Here is a 14885-nt window from a genome sequence, read left to right as displayed (position 1 = left end):
TGTTGAGACTGGGGTGTTGAAGTCTCCCACTATTAATGCTTAGGGATATATGTGTGGTTTAAATTTTATTAATGTTTCTTTTACAAATGTGGGTGCCCTTGTCTTGGGGGCATAGATATTCAGAATTGTGATGTCTTCTTGGTAGAGTTTTCCTTTGATGTGTATGAAGTGACCTTCCGCATCTCTTTTGATTAATTTTGGTTGAAAGTGTATTTTATTAGATATTAGAATTTCTAGTCCTTCTTGCTTTTGGGTCCATTTGCTTGGAGAACCATTTTACAGTCCTTTACCCTCAGGTAATATCTGTCTTTGAGACTTAGGTGTATTTCCTGTATGAAACAGATTGTTGGGTCTTGTTTACACATCCATTCTGTTAGTCTATGTCTTTTTAATGGAGAGTCCTGAATCCATTGATGTTAAGAGAGATTAATGATCTGTATCTGTTAGGTCCCTTGATTTTGCTGTTAGTTGTGGGAGTGTGTTTGTGTGCCTGGCTACTTTCAGTTTTGCTGTAGTGAGGTTATTTATTTCCTGTGTTTTCCTGAATATAGTTTGGTTTTTTGGGTTGTATTTTTCCTTCTAGTATCTTCTGTAATGTTGGATTTGTGTGTAGGTATTGTTTAATTTTTTTTTGTCGTTGAATATCTTGTTTTCTCCATCTATGATGACTGAGAATTTTGCTGGCACAGTAGCCTGGGCTGACCTCTGTGTTCTCTTAGGGTCTGCATGACATCTGTCCAGGCCCTTCTGGCTTTCATAGTTTTTTTTGTTGTTGTTGTTTTGGTTTTTGTTGTTGTTGTTGTTGTTGTTGTTTTGAGAAGTCAGGTGTGATTCTGATGGGGTTGTCATTACTTATTACTTGGCATTTTTCCCTTGCAGCTTTTAGTAGTTCTTCTTTGTTATGTATACTTACTGTTTTGCTTTTAATGGTGGCAGGATGATTTTCATTTCTGGTCTTATTTTTATTAGATGTTCTGTAGGTCTTTTCTAGGTCTCTCCTTTATATTACTGACATTTTCTTCTATGATTTTATTGAAAATATTTTCTGGGCCTTGGAGATGCGAATCTTCTTTTTCCTCTATTCCTATTATTATTAGGTTTTGTCTTTTCATGTTGTCTTTGATTTCTTAGATAGTTTTTGTCAGGAATTTTTTAGGTTTAACTTTATCTTTGATGGATTCATCAGTTTCTTCTATTGTATCTTCCACACCTGAGATTCTTTCTTTCATCTCTTGTAGTCCATTGGTTATGCTTACCTATGTAGTTCCTGCTTTCATCCCTAAGTTCGTCCTCTCCATGTTTTCCTCTGTTTCTGTTTTCTTTAATTTTTCTAATTCTATCTTCAGATCTTGAGCTCTTTTGTTGATTTCTTTCAGCCGTCTGACTGAATTTTTCCTTCAGTTCCTTCACCTGTTTGTTTGAACATTCCTCTGTTTCTTTTATTACTTTCATTGATTTAATTATTTTCTCTCTGAAAGCCACAAACTGTTTGGCTTCATCTTCCTTTATTTCTTTATGGATGGCCATACTCTGTTTGACTTTATCTTTCTGCTACACATAGCTCAGTCTTCCTCAACAGTGGGGATAGTCTATTAGCTAAGCTCCTTACTGATCAGCTCAGACAGTTTACAAATGAAACTAGAAGTTGCCAGTCCTGTAAGAAATTGCCATTCTTGAAGCTGATGTAGCACCACTTTATACTATTCTTCTGGCCAAAGCAATTTCAATCCATACTATATAGAAGAAGCAAACCGGCTATGTTGAAGTATTTTTAATTGTGTTCTCACATTAACTATATCAATGAAAGTTTGGTGCAGAGTGTTTTCTATTATTTCTTGATTTAACAGTTTTCTATTTTTATATATGATGTCTTTATTTAAGAGTTTCTTAATAATAATATATTCATGATTTAAGTATGTTATCAATAAAAGATTTATTTCATGATGGCAAGATCCCATTGCTTATTGTAACTTAAGTTTTACTAAAAATGAAGGGTTTGTTTTGTTTTGTTTTGTTTTGTTTCAAGACATGATTTCTCTGTGTAGCCTTTCCTATCTGGAACTTACTCTTTAGACCATGCTGGCCTTGAACCCAGATATCTGCCTGCTTCTGCTTCCTACCTGCTGGGATTAAAGGCATGCACCACCACCACTGGTAATAGGGATTTTTTTTCCTGTAAGTGAAATGTTTGAAAAGATTTGCTAACTACATTGTTCAAATATTTTGTATCTCTTTTGTATATGTTGTTCAGTTTTCAGCAGTCTAAGTAGTGATGAAGAAGTTAGCCAAAAATCACATGCAACATTTATGAATTTTAAATGTTTTCTTATAAGCACATCTTATAAGTTTGCATGTAATTTTAGGTTCTTATGGGAATATACATATTTATAATTCTTAGGTCTTCTTGATGAGTAGACATGTAATTTGCTATTATGTTATTACTCTGGCCTGTTAACATAACCTATTATTTTTTAAATTTTTATTAATTAAACTTTATTCACATTGTATCCCCTCATAAGCCCCTCCCTCCCTCCCTCCCTCCCAATCGCACAATCACTCTCCCTTCTTCATCCATTCCCCACCCCAAGTCCAATGATAGGGAAGGACCTCCTCTCCTTCCTCCTGATCTTAGTCTATCAGATCTCATCAGGAGTGGTTTCATTGTCATCTTCTGTGACCAGGTAAGGCTGCTCCCCCTCAGGGAGAGGTGATCAAAGAGCAGGCCAATCAGATTATGTCAGAGGCAGTCCCTCTTCCCATTACTATGTAACCCACTTGGACACTAAACTGCCATGGGCTACATCTGTGCAGGGGTTCTAGGTTATCTCCATGCATGGTACTTGATTGGAGCATGAGTCTCTGGGAAGACCCCTGTGTTCAAATTTTCTAGTTCTGTTGCTCTCCTTGTGGAGTTCTTGTCCTCTCCAAATCTTACTATTTTCCACTTCTTACTTAAGATTCCATGCACTCAGTTGGGCACAACAGTTGGCCATAAGCCTCAGCGTCTGTTTTGATAGTCTGCAGGGCAGAGCCTTTCAGAGGCCCTCTGTGGCAGGTTCCTAGCTTGTTTCCTGTTTTCTTCTTCTGATGCCCTTCTGACGTCTTTGCCTTTAGGGGTGGGGTTCCCTGGTAGAATTTTTGGGATCACTCATGTATACTATCATATCATCTGCAAATAGTGATAATTTGACTTCTTTCTTTGCTGGTCTAGTTCATTGGGTATTCTGTAGGCCTCTTGTATTCTTTTTGGCCTTTCTTTTAAGTTGAGGAATTTTTCTTCAATAATTTTGTTGAAAATATTTTCTGGGCCTTGGAACAGGGAATCTTCTTTTTCCTCTATTCCTATTATTCTTAGGTTTTGTCTTTTTATGTTGTCTTGAATTTCTTGGACGGTCTGTGTCAGGAATTTTTAGATTTAACATTTTCTTTGACAGATACATCGATTTCTTCCATTGTATCTTCCACACCTGAGATTCTTTCTTCCATCTCTTGTAGTCTATTAGTTATTCTTACCTCTGTAGTTCCTGTTTTCTTCCTTAAGTTCTTTTTCTCCACAATTTCCTCCATTTGTGTTTTCTTTAATTTTTCCAATTCTATCTTCAGGTCTTGAGCTGTTTTGTTGATTTCCTTCACCTGTCTGATTGTATTTTCCTGTTTTTCCTTCAATTCCGTCAGCTGTTTCTTTGAACTCTCCTTTGTTTCTTTTATTTCTTTCAGTGATTTAAGTATTTCCTCTCTAAAGGCGAGAAACTGTTTGGCTGCAGCTTCCTCTATTTCTTTACAGATGGCCATAATCTGTTTTTCTTTATCTTCCTCCCATTTCTTTACAGATGGCCATAATCTGTTTGTTTTTTTTCTTCCTCTATTTCTTTATGGATAGCCATAATCTATTTGTTTTTGTTCTTCCTGTAGTTTTTTTTACGAATGGCCATAATCTGTTTCAGTTTATCTTCCTCTAGGTCTTACACATTTTATTTATTTCCTCTGTCATCCTCTTCATGAGCATATTTGTTAGCTCATCTTCTTGAATTTCAATTATGCTGGGGTTTCCAGGGCTACTTGCCCCTGGATAATTGAGATATGGAGATGCCATATTGCTCTGTCTTTTGTTGGTTGAGCTTTTATGCTGGCCTCTACCCATTGGGCTATCTTAGGTGTTTGGAGTTATTTTCTGGTGGTTCCTGGGATACTCTGGAGGGAAAAAAATCCCCTTGGCAGGAAGATGGCTTTTCCTGAAAGAAGCCTCCTCAGCTTTTTGGGTATAGTCACTGTATGGCTGGTGTTTTACAGGAGTTGCCACAGCTCACCTCAGGCAAAGAGACCTGAGTGGATACTGTGGTCCTTGTTAATCGAGAGGGCTCTCCTCTCACCAGGAGAAGTCCTGGAGACAGCTGCCCTGCTTCTAAGTTTCTTGTTGTCAGTTTAGTGATCTGTGCTGTAACCTGTGTGTCCCTTGGTTTGGTCAGTTTTGTTAGGGATAACTGGTTGCCTCTTGGAGCAGTATCTGGGGGTTGATCTCAGAAATTCCGGGCTTTTGTAGGTTTGAGGTTGGGGCTCTGTGCCCCAGTATCAAAGCGGTAATCTGTGGCAGATAAGTACTGCTCTCCTGGTAATATCAGGCTATCAGGTGCACAGCAGATCCCTGGGTTGGGCCAGTCTGCGGGACCTTTTTCAGGGATATACTGGTGGCCTAAGTCTGTCCCCTTTGCTTTGTTCCCTGTGAGGATTACTCCCGACAGTGACTCCAAGTCTCTGGTCTCCTGGGGCGCTCAGTTCTGTCTGTGAGGAATAGTTGGTACAGTGCAGGTCTCTGGGCTGGCAGCGAGTCTGCCCGCAAATCTGCAGGACCTTTTTCAGGGGTATACTGGATGACCTAATTCGGGTTCCCATTTCCTTCCTTCCCTGTGGGGTTTACTCCCAACAAGGACTCCCAGTCTCTGTTGCACTTGGGCTCACAGTTCTGTCTGTGTCAGAGAGCTGGGCTTGCAACAACTCTCTGTGCTCATGGCTTGACCCCAGTTCAGTGATGGCAGCTCATACCTGTCGGTCTGCAAGCCCTTTCCCTGGTAAAGCCTGGGTGACCCAAGTCAGTACTGTTTCCTTCCTTCCCTGTGGGGCTCTCTCCTAACAGGGACTCTCAGTCTCTTTTGCACTGGGGCGCACAGCTCCATCTATGCCGGAGAGCTGGGCACAAAGCAGCACTCCATGCTTGCGGCTTGAGCCCAGTTCAGTGATGGCGGCTCGTACCTGCTGGTCTGCTACACCTTTTCCAGGTGACCTATGGCCAGTCCCACTGCCTTCTTTCCCCATGGGTTTTTCTCAAGACTGGGACTCCCAGTCTCTGGTGTTTTTGTGCCCACCATTCAGCCTGGGAAGGTGATCAGGACATGCAGGCATGTGGCTCTGGTCTGGCAACCTAGTGCCTGTGCGACCCGGGATCTCTTCCGGGTTCTGGCTGGGTGACCTGAGAGTGGACCCGACTGATTCCCACACTGTGGGGGTTTCCTTTCACCTAAGAAACACTATTGCTGTTGTTTTAGGGCCCAGAGTTCAGTCTCTTGGTCACTGTACAGAAAATGTTGTCCAGGTCCTCAGATGCAGTGTTCTCCTGGTGCCACCATCTTGTCCCTCCCAACATAACCTATTATTGATTTGCTATTATTGTAGCTAATCTATATTTTGTCATAGTTTTCTTAAAGTTTTATTTACCTTTTTTTCTCATATACTCACTTATCATAAATCTTCTTGTGAACAGCCTATAGCTTTATGGAAGAGAAGACCTGATGACGCTTTCCTTCTAAGAAAAATATTTCAACATATATACTTCTTATAAATATTGCTGTATTTGACTTTATCTGCATTATTTTATGCCAATCGTCTATTTCCTTCTTTTTGCATTATTTTAAAATTTTTTAATTTTTGTTATTTGGTTTTTGTTGTTGTTTTTAATTTGCTATGTATAGTGTTTGGTCTCATGTATGTCTATGCACCATGTGTGTGCCTAGTGCCAAAAAAGTCTAGAAGTGAGATCAAATCCTCTGGATGTTTTTGAATTATGACGTGGGTCCTGGGAATTGAACCTGGGTCTCTTCTAAGAGTGGTGAGTGCTTTTAGCTACCGAAACATTTCCCCAGCCCCTGCTTTCAAATTTTTTTCCACTGCTTTACCTTAAATATTATTAATGAATGACCACAGGAAATTTTATATGCCTACTTAATATATATCTTTCTAAATTAATCAAATAATCAAGATTTTTCAAGTCCACAATCAGCATAAAATGTTCATTCCATATTATAACACTATTAAATACTATTAGGTATCATTTAACTTACTTTACCACTTTCTGTGGTATTCTTTTCTATTTTACACAGCGAATCTTACATTTTTGATAATTTATCTTCCCCTTGATTCTTTTTCTTTAAAATTCCTTTCATTGATAATGTGTCATATTAGAATGAATGCCAGTAAGTTTCAATTGTATTATACTCTTATTCTTAAAATATATTTCTATGGGAATAGATCCTTTTTTACTCAGCACTGAGAAAACACAAGTTCACTGACATCTGGTTTCCATTATTGCTTTTGAAATGTTTGCCACAAGTATAACTATACTATTCATTATATGACTTCTCTTTTCTATGTTATCTTCTCCTAAAATTTTGCATTCATGTTATTTACTTTTATAACTATGTATGTAAGGATTAATTTATTTACTAAACTCTGTGATTATTCTTATTGAACTTATGGGTCATAGTTTTAAGTTTTAGAAATTTTCAGCCATTATATATTTAATCATTTCTACTGTACTGCCCTCACTTTGTAATTTTAATTAAGTGGGTGATAGAATTTTTCTTCCATATTTTATGTTGCTTAAACAACTTTTCATAGTTTTCATCTCTTTGTTTCACCATGTGGCACCCATGCCAGAGATTTTTTTCTTTACAATTATCTATTTTTTTCATTTTTTTATTAATTACACTTTATTCACTTTGTATCCCCCCTAAGCCCCTTCTTCCTCCCCTCCAAATCCCACCCTCCCTCCCTCTTCTTCATGCATGCCCCTCCCCAAGTCCACTGATAGGGGAGGTCCTCCTCTCCTTCCTTCTGATCTTAGTCTATTAGAGCACATCAAGAGTGGCTGCATCTTCTTTGGCCTGGTAAGGCTGCTCCCCCCCTCAGGGGGAGGTGGTCAAAGAGCAGGCCAATCAGATTATGTCAGAGGCAGTCCCTCTTCCCATTACTATGTAACCCACTTGGACACTAAACTGCCAAGGGCTACATCTGTGCAGGGGTTCCAGGTTATCTCCATGCATGGTACTTGGTTGGAGTATGAGTCTCTGGGAAGACCCCTGTGTTCAAATTTTCTGGTTCTGTTGCTCTCCTTGTGGGGTTCCTGTTCTCTCCAGATCTTACTATTTCCCACTTCTTACATAACATTCCCTGCACTTTGCCCAACAGTTGGCCATAAGTCTCAGTGTCTGCTTTGATAGTCTTCAGGGCAGAGCCTTTCAGAGGCCCTCTGTGGCAGGTTCCTACCTTGTTTCCTGTTTTCTTCTTCTGATGTCCTTCTGATGTCTTTGCCTTTCAGGAAGGGGATTGAGCGTTTTAGTCGGGGTCCTCTCTTTTGATTAGTTCCTTAGTACAGGTTTTAGTAGGTTTATCCTATGCTATATGTCTATATGAGTGAGTATATACTGTGTGTGTCTTTCTGCCTCTGGGACAGCTCACTCAGGATGGGAGTGAGCTGTCCCAGAGATTTTTTTTAGAACTATTTTCTAGCTTTCTATGTTCATAACTGTAGTTAAGTATTTATGGGTACATAATTGAGACTTAAAATGAAAAACTTGTGTTATAAAAGTCTTTTGTCACTTTAAAATGTTTTATATTTATAATGTTTCTGAAAAATTTCACTTTTACTTTTGAAATTTAAAATATATTCTCCTTGTTTTATTAATTAGCATAATGGTATACAGTTATTAGGGCACTCAAAATCATATTTAATTGATTCTAAATTTCTTAGGGTTTATTATACATTTAGAAAATAGGTGTAAAATAAATCTCTCTTTCCAGATTTTGGAGGCTAAATTACTTTGATGGGGTTTATTTATTTATTGTTTATCTTGATGTTTGTTTGTTTGTTTGTTTGAGACAAGATCTCAACAGTAGCCTAGGATCGCCTTCAAATTCCTTTGTCAGGCCTCATACTCATGATACTTCTGGCTCCCAACTTCTTAGATTATAAGCAAAAACTACTACATCCAGCTTTACCAGTTTTTACCAGTGTCAGATGTTATGCCACAAGCTTGTAACCCCAGCCACTTTGGGGTTCTGAGTAAAGAGGCTCTCAAGTTGAAGGCCAGTAGCAATAAAACAGAAAAACTTTGTCTCAAAATAAAATGTAAAAGATCTGGGATACATTTCATTGGTAGAGTTCTTAGTTACCGTAAGTCAGGACCTATTATCATTAATTTATACAAGAAAAATGTGTTAACATTGAAAAAGTAGAAAAGATAAAAATCTTCCTGAAGTTGAAATAGTCGGTAAAATCACCAAATAAAATTTAGTTATTGCAATTTTCCTAGGGTCTAGCAGAATGTGGAATTTCCACAATTCTAGGGGCTTAATCCTTACATCAATCAATTACCTACCTCTGTTCAAATATATAGATGGTGTCCCTGATTTTATCTTTTAATGAATCTTGTTAGTTCAAAGATTCCTGTTGATTTAATGTGCCTAATCAGATAAAATCTATTATTTCTACTTGAAAATTTATGTAAAATCTCCGAATATTTACACTTTATGCATACAAATCAGCAATATTTTTTTCTGTATGAAAAGTAGTCTCTTTTTGTAAACCCTAATTTTTTAAAAATATTGTTTTTATTAATTATTTGATAGTTTCATGCAATGCATTTTGATCATAATCATGTTTCTCCCCAAGCTCCTCCCAGTTCCTTCCTCATATCTATATTAAATTCACGTCATTTTCTCTCTATCCCTCTACTCTCCATCTCTTTTCTTCCTCACTGTCACCTCCATTTTATAATATAAGCTGTGTAAAAAGGGCATCCTTGCTTCAAACATCCATTCTTCATCCTATACATAAACAGAATACTGAACGTTGTTTCTGTAGTTGTTCCAGTGATGGCATTAAATGAAAAATACAGTGGTCCCTTCTTTAATTGTCTTTTCTTTCTCTGCACCATCAGGTATTTGAAGCCTGTCACCACTGTTTCTCTGTTCAAATACTCCCAAAATGTGGGAACTACTTGTTTTTCACCCCGTTGCATCAAAACAGTCAGGTTCTTAATTTGTACTTTTAATTTTCTAATATCTTAGGAACAATGACAATGATTATCTTCTTATTCTCAATATTCAAAGCCTTCTGGTCTTACTAACTTAGTTCCCACTCAACATTACTTCAAGCTTGTAGATGAACATTTGCTTTACCCTAAAATTTGGTGAGAACATTTGGTAAGACTGGCTCTTGCCTTTGTAATCTAATAAAAATATTATTTTACCTCCTGGTTGGTAAAGATCTCATTAACTTTACTCTAATTGTGTTTAATTACACAATATTTAATTCACACATTCTGAAATGAACAAAAACAAAGATAGATCTAACTAGACTATAATATTAATGTGATTTTTTTTTTAACCATTCAAGCTTTTAGTGGCGTTCAAACTTTTCCAAATGTGAAGTTAAACTTAATATCTCCATGGTAGGAAAAGAGAGTTTGGAGAGAAAATGTTTGTATGTTGTTGGAAGTCATAATTTTTCAAGTCATTTTTCAGCACTGAATTATGTTATTTAGCCCTGTGACTTAAACACCTATAAGCCAACTGGCTTAATTATTTTATTTGTTACTGTGTTGATGTTGGCTTAGTATACCTTTCACCCCTTATCTGACGGTGTTCCTGTGACTTAATTTGAACAGTCTACATTCAAAGACTCTCTGAACATAATGAAAATAAAGTGTTTAATACAAATGAATCTTTTTAAGTGGAACATTTAAGAGTACCTTCCCTTCTTATTAGCTGTATTACCACAAAGTGTACAATTCGTCAAATATCTTAGGTATTTTATCAACAAACTTATTTTCCTCATGCCATAGCAATGTTCCCTTTTACAAGTTATATTTGTTTAGAACAGAATTTCAAAAAAATTTCTCTGTATGGCATCCCTCTCTGAAGTGTTGTGTATTACATGGATGAGAAAATAAAGAGTAAATCATTTTGGAAAGTACTTGGCAAGTTGAGTAAAAACAAGATGCTTTATTCATTTGCTCATCCATTCACCCAGTGAACTTAGCCCACTACATTCAGTAAGACAGAACCCGGCTTTGCCATTGTGACACTTGAAAGTTAGAAAAGAACACAGGTGAACAGGCAATAGGTAACATTAATAGTAGAGGAAACCATTGTGACACGTGTTAAATGAGTATACGTAATGAGGAGTAATGCATGGGGGTGTGCCTTTTAAAACGGGGCAGGTGAAGGAAGTCTTTCCCAGAAAGTATCACTTGAGCAGAGGCCTGAAGAAAATAAAGACACCAGCTGCCAACTATTGCTTGAAGAGGAAAGTAGCAGAAGAGTACTTTCAAAGGCTTTTATATGAGAATGAGATTAGCTTATTAGAGGATCATCATAAAAGAATTTAATAGTGAGGTAATGCTGCAGGGGTGGGAGTGGATGAGATCCAAGATGCAGTGTATAGGTTTTGTTAGGAAACTTCATAAGAAGTAGAAGTTTGCATATATTTTTATACAGGGTAAAACTTGGTTATTTTTTTACATTTTCCCAAAGTTCTTTTACCATGGTTTTTTATTTTATTGAACATTTCTCAGTAGAGGGTGTGAAGTATCAACCATAACACTTATTTTGAGAAATAAAAGCTGAAGTAGGTACTTTAGAATCACTGATTCTAGAACAACTCAATGAATTAGTATAACTGAGTGAAGTGTAAATTACAAAGAGTTCAATTCACATATATATTTACATTTTTTTATACTCCAGCATTAGTATGAGTTTTATTTCAGTCCACTTTTCAAACTTAATTCACTGTAAGTTTACTTTGAAACAAAGAGCCAATTCATCTTAGTGAGAATTTTTAGAGAAAGAGAAACTTTGGAGGATAGTTTATTTACATATTGAAAATCTTGATATTTTTATTAGAATACATTTTTCATCTTTCCAGAGGAGTTTTAGATTTAGAAACCATGTAATCATGTTATTTTTATATTACAAATTAAAAACTGTCATGCTCTCTAGAATGATTTTTTTTTCAACATCTTTTTTCTACTTCTTCCTGATTTTGGTAAATTATTTTAAATCAGTGGATAAATCAAATTTACATGATAAAATTGTTTTCTTCCTCAATCTTCTATGTCTATTTACCTGCTGCTAAATTCTTAGAAAGATACAGATAAAGAGAAGACAGAAAATGTAAAAAGATTTTGCTATATAGTCTACTATATGTTTGTTGGTTTTGAGGTTAGCTTCTCTAGTTGTTAAAAAAGTGGTCAATTACTAGTAACTAGGGGCAGGGTAACCTAGTAAAAGTAAATGGTCAAATAGTCTACTTTAAATTCATGTTCCCATGAGTCCCTAGGGACTAAGAATTCACAGACTAAATTACATTTATGAGACTTCTAGTAGATCCACAAAATATGGTGATTTAATTTCAGCCATATGAATTCTGATGATGGTGGAAAAAGCTGAAGTAATCTTAAGAATCATATAGCACATATATTCTACCCCATGGGAGCTGTGACTACTGCATAATATAAATGAAACTTAGTGTTCCTGTGCAAGGAGGTGAATAAACTCATCCAGGTGGTAAACTTGGCTTATCATCTGAATTACACACACACACACACACACACACACACACACACACACACACTAAACTGGTTACATATTATTGCATTGGCATTTGAATGGTTCAAAGCTATTACCTCAAATTAAAGGCTCCTAATGGAATCTGATTCATTCCCTAATTTTCGGTATAGTACTCACTTGTTAAGGGTTTCTTTTGCTACTGATAGAGCATCAAGAGTAAAAGAAATATGTGGAGAAATAATTTTTCTTTTGATATACACTTTCTTTCAAAAGTTTCTTATCAAAAGCAGTCAGGACAGGAACTGCAAGCTTGCCTATAGCCTGGTCTTCTGAAAGCAATTTTTCTTCTTTTTTTTTTTTTCAAAACAGTCAGAAAACATTTATTACACTGAACTGTACATTCTGTTATCAAAGTAGCAAACTGCTGGTGCCATGTGTTATCTATAGTTTCACTGAGATGGACTACCACTCCGTGCTGCTCAGCACAATTTCAAGTCTGAGGAGCTTGTAAGTACTTTCACCCCACTTCTAAAATGTGATAAGGAATTCAAAAGAGCACACAGCAATAAATGACATTTATTGTTCCATAAATCATAAGATGCTAAGAAAGCTAAATAGACAAGAGAAACTCTTAAAACAATTAGGAGAGAAGATCACTTATTTCCTGTTACTTGTTTCTAATGTACATCCCATTTGTCTTTCTAAATGAGGATTGATCATCGTACCCTGGGTCCTCTTTCTTGTTTAACTTCTTTAGGTGTATAGATTTCAGTATGTTTATCCTATGTTATAGGTCTATATAAGTGAGTATATAGCTTGTGTGTCTTTCTGCTTTTGGGATACCTCATTCAGGATGATTGTTTCTAGGTCCTACCATTTGCCTGAAATTTTCATGATTTCCTTATTTTTAATTGCTGAGTAGTATTTCATTGTGTAAAAGTACCACAATTTCTGTATGCATTCCTCAACTGAGGGACATCTGGGTTGTTTCCAGGTTCTGGCGATTATGAATAAGGCTGCTACAAACATGGTTGAGCAAATGTCCTTGCTGTATACTTGAGCAACTTTTGGGTATATGCCTAGGAGTGGTATAGCTGAGTCTTGAAGAATTCCTAATTGTCTGAGAAAGCGCCAGATTGCTTTCCAAAGTGGTTGTACAAGTTTCCATTCCCACCAGCAATAGAGGAGGGTTCCCCTTTCTCCACAACCTCTCCAGCATGTGTTGTCACTTGAGTTTTTGATCTTAGCCATTCTGGTGGGTGTCACATGAAATCTCAGGGTCATTTTGATTTGCATCTCTCTGATGGCTAAGGACATCAAGCATTTCTTTAAGTGTTTCTCTGCCATTCTGTATTCCTCTACTGAGATTCCTCTACCCCAGAGGGCCTCTGAAAGACTCTACCTAGCAATGTATCAAAGCAGATATTAAGACTCATAACCAAACCTTCAGCAGAGTGTAGGGAATCAAAAAAAGGAGGGGGGAGTTAACATGACCTGGAGAGGACAGGAGTTCCACAAGCACCAAATATATCTGGGCACAGGGGTCTTTTATGAGACTGTTTCTCCAAACAAGGACCATGTATGGATGAAACCTAAAGCCTTTGCGCAGATGTAGTCCTTGGTAGCTCAGTACTAAGTGGGTACCCTAATAAGAGAACAGGGACTGTTTCTGACATGAACTCAATGGCGGGCTCTTTGACACCCCCCCGGCAGGAGCAGCCCTGCTAGGCCACAGATGAGGACTTTGCAACCAATTCTAAAGACACCTGATAAACCAGTATCAGATGTAAGGGGAGGAGGTTCTCCTCTATCAGTAGACCTGGAAAGGGGCAGGGAGGAGATGAGGGTGGGAGGGTGAGATTGGGAGGGACAGAGGGAGCAGGATACAACAGGGATACAAAGTTAACAAACTGTAACTAATATTAAAAAATAAAAATTATATTAAAAAAAGATCACTTCTTTCCCAATAAGTGACTGGTACAGAAAGCATGTGGTCACACAAAAACAAAAGGAAGGACTCATGGGAATGATCCCTTCTTAAAGAGCCTGCAGAGTCACTGCACAGCTAAACCCAAGATGAGAATATTGAGACAGACTTTGTGGCAAGTAATTATACCCCAATATGATAAAACAAGATTTTAAAGCCTTTACCCACTAAAGTAGTTTGTCTTCTGGAAGAGATTTCTCTTAAAAGTTAATCATTCCTACCTACCTGAACAAGGGTCAGACAAGCACATTCACAGCCAGCAGCTGAGCAAATGTGCAGAGAGGCTACATCATTAAAATGGAAAGAAGCTTTTTTAAAACTCAGATATGCCACAGGCCTCATGAGAGGTCATGAGTGATGAGAGAGGTGATGGCATTGGAGGAAAGGAAAAGCCAGAGTTTCTTTCAGAACAGATTTTGAGCATGTATGATTCTGTAAAGAGGCACACCTATTACAGACAAAGCAGCAGAAATGCAGAGTATCTTAAAAGCCCCTAGCTAATCACCAGAGTGTATAGTCATGATTGTATCTGAGGGGGGAAAAAGGAGGATTTGTGGTAGATTTTAGTATCTTGTTATGACCGCTAGTGTTCCATGGGCAATTTTGTCTCATTAAAACAAAACAAAAGAAAACAAAAGGGGGCGGAGCCAAGACAGGGACTAGCACACACAGTTTCTGATCTGTGGAAGAGCTAAACGTCTGAGTTGGTGAGTGGAAGCACCTCTAACCCAGGAAAACAACGGTGAGGTGTTCTAAACAACAGGGAACATTGCAGAAGGTGAAAACTTTGGTCTCGGGTCACCAGGGGACTTGTTTGGGGAAGGTGAGAAATGATCCTTTGATCTCCCGCACTCCTCTCCCCCAGACCTCCCTCCTCCTAGGCAAAGCAGACTCATCTTTCTCAGCACAGACCTAACTGCCTGGGGTCTGCAGCCACTGAGACAGAGCTCCAAGCCCTTTAGTGGCAAATGCCAGCAATACCTGTCTCAGAGTCCCAGATTCAGGCGACGGCTGCACCATCCTCCCAGGGCCCGAGTCTGCTAGACATCATACTAAC

This window comes from Meriones unguiculatus, chromosome X (assembly GCF_030254825.1).
Source record: "Meriones unguiculatus strain TT.TT164.6M chromosome X, Bangor_MerUng_6.1, whole genome shotgun sequence".
In the NCBI taxonomy this organism is placed as follows: Eukaryota; Metazoa; Chordata; class Mammalia; order Rodentia; family Muridae; genus Meriones; species Meriones unguiculatus.
Note: the sequence above shows the minus strand (reverse complement) of the source record.